Source organism: Microtus oregoni, unplaced genomic scaffold (assembly GCF_018167655.1).
Source record: "Microtus oregoni isolate MIOR12 unplaced genomic scaffold, Mior012 000102F_ref0000329, whole genome shotgun sequence".
NCBI classification, from domain to species: domain Eukaryota; kingdom Metazoa; phylum Chordata; class Mammalia; order Rodentia; family Cricetidae; genus Microtus; species Microtus oregoni.
In genome coordinates, this window is record NW_024544716.1 from 1152908 (window position 1) to 1158907 (window position 6000).

A 6000-nucleotide genomic window follows, 5' to 3' on the forward strand; every position below is an offset into this window, starting at 1 on the left:
CAACAGCACTCAGTTCCCACCACCTGGCCATTCCTTAGCTCTCACCAAATATCTTAGGCAATGTTCTTCTGCTTTATACTACTGCTTACAATTTCATGAATGTCTATATGTAGAGATGTGTCACCAAGGATCCTCATAGTGAGACAGGATAAGAAGATGTTTCTGTGGGACTGGATACATTTGGTACAATATAATTATCTCGAGTTCCAAGGATTCTCCTGCAATCACCTTGACTGCATTCATTGTTTTTACTGTAACCAGTTCCACTGTGTGCAGACGTCATGTATTTCTTATCATTTGCTCTGCTACTGGACACCAAGTTCAGGCCCTAACACAGGTATCCTAATCCTGAACAAACTGCAATGTACAGCAATGTGCAGAGCAATAACCCATCCAACGCCTTGGAACAGCATGGACAGGAGGAGTGGTAGACCTGGTTTGGTGTTTAAAGACACTGTATACTGAAATACACAGAGGGGAAGGCAGCCGGAACACCGGGCGGCGGAAGGCAGCCGGAACACTGGGCGGGGGAAGGCGGCCGGAACACCAGGCGGCAGAAGGCACAGCCAGCGGGGACCAACTGGGACAGGCTGGATCCGGCGGGGACCAGAGAGGCAGCAGAGGACACAGGCTGCTCGTGGCGGGAACCATCCCAGCAGCAGAAGCAGGCTGCAGGGACCGCGCGAAACACCGAGAACAGATCGCCCCACTACAATTAAACCAAAGAGGTAGGCATTCGGCTGGGGAGGTCCCTGGCAGTGGAGGAGCCCGGTCCTATTCTTGAAGACCCTTCTGAGGGGTGAGAGGGATCTTGCCCCCCCCCCCCCCCCGGCAGGAACCAGGAAACAGAGCAAGGGCATTTTGTAAGAGGAGCCCCTGGCCAGCAGGGAAACCTGAACCAGTTTTAACAGACCCCTTAGATAGCATCGATAGGAGGAGATGGGCAGGCGTCAAGGAAAGAATTCACCCAATAATCTGAAAATCAGCATGAAAACGCCAGAACCCAATGATCTTACAACAGAAGGTCTCCAACACCCTAACACAGAAGAAGTGGAAAAAATTGACTTTTTGAAAGCAGTAGAGTCCCTTAAACAACATGTGAAAAATGCCCTTATAGAAATGGATGAGAAGTATAACCAAAAATTTGAAGAAATGAGTAAATATGTACATAATACCCTGGGAAACCAAGAAAGAACGATCAAACAGGTAATGGAAACAGTTCAAGAATTGAAAACTGAAATGGAAGCAAAGAAGAAAACACAAACTGAGGACCAGCTGGATATGGAAAATCTAGGTCAACGAGCACAGCCTACAGAAACAAGCATAATCAATAGAATACAAGAAATAGAAGAAAGAATCTCAGATTCTGAGGACACCATTGAGAAAATAAACACTCTGATCAAAGAAAACTGCAAAGCCAACAAATTCTCATCACAAAACATTGAGGAATTATGGGACACAATAAAAAGACCAAATATAAGAATAAAAGGAATAGAAGAAGGAGAAGAGTCACAGCTCAAAGGCCCAGAAAATATTTTGAACAAAATTATGGAAGAAAACTTTCCCAACTTAAAGAAAGATATTCCTTTGAATATTCAAGAAGCATACAGAACACCAAACAGACTGGATCAAAGGAAAACATCCCCTCGCCATATAATAATCAAAACACAAAATATACAGGTTAAAGAAAGAATACTAAGAGCTGCAAAGGAAAAAGGCCAAGTAACTTATAAAGGTAAACCGATCAGACTTACACCTGATTTCTCTATGGAAACAATGAAAGCCAGAAGGTCCTGGATAGAAGTACTGCAGAAGCTAAGAGACCATGGATGCAAGCCCAGACTACTATACCCAGCCAAGCTTTCGTTCACTATAAATGGAGTAACCAAGACATTCCAGGATAAGAACAAATTTAAGCAATACGTAGCCACGAATCCAGCCCTACAGAAAGTAATAGAAGGAAAACCGCAACCCAAGGAATCCAACATTGCCAACACTGCCTACAATAACTCAGGCATCTAGCGACCCTTCACTAGCACAACTCAAAGAAGGGAGACACACAAATTCTACTTCCAAAAACAACAAGAATATCTGGCATGAACAACCACTGGTCATTAATATCACTTAATATTAATGGTCTCAACTCACCTATAAAAAGGCACAGGCTAAGAGATTGGATACGAAAACAGGATCCAACATTCTGCTGTTTGCAAGAAACACATCTCAACCACAAAGACAGGCATCTACTCAGAGTAAAGGGTTGGGAAAAGGTCTTTCAAGCAAATGGTCCTAAGAAAAAAGCAGGTGTGGCCATATTAATTTCTAACAAAACTGACTTCAAACTAAAATCAATCAGAAGAGATCGAGATGGACACTTTATACTCATAACAGGAACAATTTGTCAGGATGATGTCTCAATCCTGAATATTTATGCCCCTAATATAAAAGCACCCATGTATGTAAAAGAAATATTACTAAAACTCAAGGCAGGTATCAAACCACACACACTAGTAGTAGGAGACTTCAATACGCCTCTCTCAGCAATGGACAGGTCAATCAGACAGAAACCTAATAGAGAAGTAAGAGAACTACTGGAGGTAATGAAGCAAACGGACTTAACAGACATCTATAGAACATTCCACCCAAATAGGAAAGAATATACCTTCTTCTCTGCAGCCCATGGAACCTTCTCGAAAATTGACCACATACTCGGAAACAAAGGAAACCTCCACAGATACAAAAAAATATCAGTGTCCACCTGCGTCTTATCAGATCACCACAGATTAAAGTTAGAATTCAACAACAATCCTACCTCCAGAAAGCCGACAAACTCATGGAAACTGAACAGTCAACTACTGAACCACACCTGGGTTAAGGAAGAAATCAAGAAGGAAATTAAAGTCTTCCTGGAATTCAATGAAAATAGAGAAACAACATACTCAAACCTATGGGACACTATGAAAGCAGTGCTAAGAGGAAAGTTCATAGCACTAAGTGTCCACTTAAAGAAAACAGAGAAAGCATACATCGGAGACTTAACAGCACACCCGAAAGCTTTAGAAAAAAAAGAAGCAGACACGCCCAGGAGGAGCAGAAGACTGGAAATAATCAAACTGAGGGCGGAGATCAACAAAATAGAAACGCAGAAAACAGTCCAAAGAATCAATGAAACAAAAAGTTGGTTCTTGGAGAAAATCAACAAGATCGACAAACCCCTATCCAAACTAATTAAACGACAGAGAGAGAACACGCAAATAAATAAGATCAGAAATGAAAAGGGGGACATAACCACAGACACAGAGGAAATTCAGAGACTCATTAGATCTTACTACAAAAGCCTGTATGCCGCAAAACTAGAAAATGCAAAAGAAATGGACATGTTTTTAGATAAGTGCCACATACCAAAGCTAAACCAAAACCAGGTGAACGATCTAAATAGACCTGTTAACGTGAAGAACTAGAAACCGTTATCAAAAATCTACCTTCCAAAAAAAGCCCAGGACCAGATGGTTTCAATGCAGAATTCTACCAGAACTTCCAAGAAGAGCTAATACCTATACTCCTTAATGTATTTCACAATATAGAAACAGAAGAGTCATTGCCAAATTCCTTTTATGAAGCTACAGTTACCCTGATACCAAAACCACACAAAGACCCAACCAAGAAAGAAAATTACAGGCCTATCTCACTCATGAATATCGACGCAAAAATTCTCAATAAAATACTGGCAAACCGAATCCAAGAACACATTAGAAAAATTATCCATTATGATCAAGTAGGCTTCATCCCAGAGATGCAGGGCTGGTTCAACATACGCAAATCTATCAATGTAATCCAGCATATAAATCAACTGAAAGAAAAAAACCATATGATCATTTCATTAGATGCTGAAAAAGCATTTGACAAAATTCAACACCCCTTTATGATAAAAGTCTTGGAGAGATTAGGGATACAAGGGTCATACCTAAATATAATAAAAGCTATTTACAGCAAGCCGTCAGCTAACATTAAATTAAATGGAGAAAAACTCAAAGCCATCCCACTAAAATCAGGAACACGACAAGGATGTCCACTCTCTCCATACCTCTTCAATATAGTGCTTGAAGTTCTAGCAATAGCAATAAGACAACATAAAGGGATCAAGGGGATTCGTATCGGAAAAGAAGAAGTTAAGCTCTCGTTATTTGCAGATGATATGATAGTATACATAAGCGACCCCAAAAACTCTACCAAAGAACTCCTACAGCTGATAAACACCTTTAGTAATGTGGCAGGATACAAGATCAACTCCAAAAAATCAGTGGCCTTCCTATACACTAAGGATAAGGAAACAGAGAGGGAAATTAGAGAAGCATCACCTTTCACGATAGCCACAAATAGCATAAAATATCTTGGGGTAACTCTGACCAAGGATGTGAAAGATCTATTTGACAAGAACTTTAAGTCTTTGAAGAAAGAAATTGAAGAGGACACCAGAAAATGGAAGGATCTTCCTTGCTCCTGGATTGGGAGGATCAACATAGTAAAAATGGCAATTCTACCAAAAGCAATCTATAGATTCAATGCAATCCCCATCAAGATCCCATCAAAATTCTTCACAGATCTGGAGAAGACAATAATCAACTTTATATGGAAAAACAAAAAACCCAGGATAGCCAAAACAATCCTATACAATAAAGGATTGTCTGGAGGCATTACCATCCCTGACTTCAAACTCTATTACAGAGCTACCGTATTGAAAACAGCTTGGTATTGGCATAAAAACAGAGAAGTCGACCAATGGAATCGAATAGAAGACCCTGACTTTAACCCACAAACCTATGAACACCTGATTTTCGATAAAGGAGCTAAAAGTATACAATGGAAAAAAGAGAGCATCTTCAACAAATTGTGCTGGCAAAACTGGATGTCAACCTGTAGAAGAATGAAAATAGATCCATATCTATCACCATGCACAAAACTCAAGTCCAGATGGATTAAAGACCTCAATATCAGTCTGAACACACTAAACCTGATAGAAGAGAAAGTGGGAAGTACTCTACAACACATGGGCACAGGAGACCACTTCTTACATACAACCCCAGCAGCACAGACATTAAGGACCTCATTGAATAAATGGGACCTCCTGAGACTGAGAAGTTTCTGTAATGCAAAGGACACTGTCGCTGAGACACAAAGGCAACCCACTAACTGAGAGAAGATCTTCACCAACCTCGCAACTGACAAAGGTCTGATCTCCAAAATATATAAAGAACTCAAGAAACTAGACTGTAGAAGGCTAACCAACCCAATTATAAAATGGGGCATTGAGCTGAACAGAGAATTCTCAACAGAAGAACTTCAAATGGCCAAAAGACACTTAAGGTCATGCTCAACTTCCTTAGCGATCAGGGAAATGCAAATCAAGACAACTTTAAGATACCATCTTACACCTGTCAGAATGGCGAAAATCAAAAACACCAATGATAGCCTTTGTTGGAGAGGTTGTGGAGAAAGGGGTACACTCATCCATTGCTGGTGGGAATGCAAACTTGTGCAACCACTTTGGAAAGCAGTGTGGCGGTTTCTCAGGAAATTTGGGATCAACTTACCCCTGGACCCCGCAATACCACTCTTGGGAATATACCCAAGGGAGGCCTTATCATACAACAAAAGTATATGCTCTACTATGTTCATAGCAGCATTGTTTGTCATAGCCAGAACCTGGAAACAACCTAGATGCCCTTCAATGGAAGAATGGATGAAGAAAGTATGGAATATATACATATTAGAGTATTATTCAGCAGTAAGAAACAAGGACTTCTTGAATTTTGCATACAAATGGATGGAAATAGAAAACACTATCCTGAGTGAGGTAAGCCAGACACAAAAAGAGGAACATGGGATGTACTCACTCATATTTGGTTTCTAGCCATAAACCAAGGACATTGAGCCTATAATTAGTGATCCTAGAGAAGCTAAATAAGGAGAACCCAAAGAAAAACATATAAGCATCCTCCT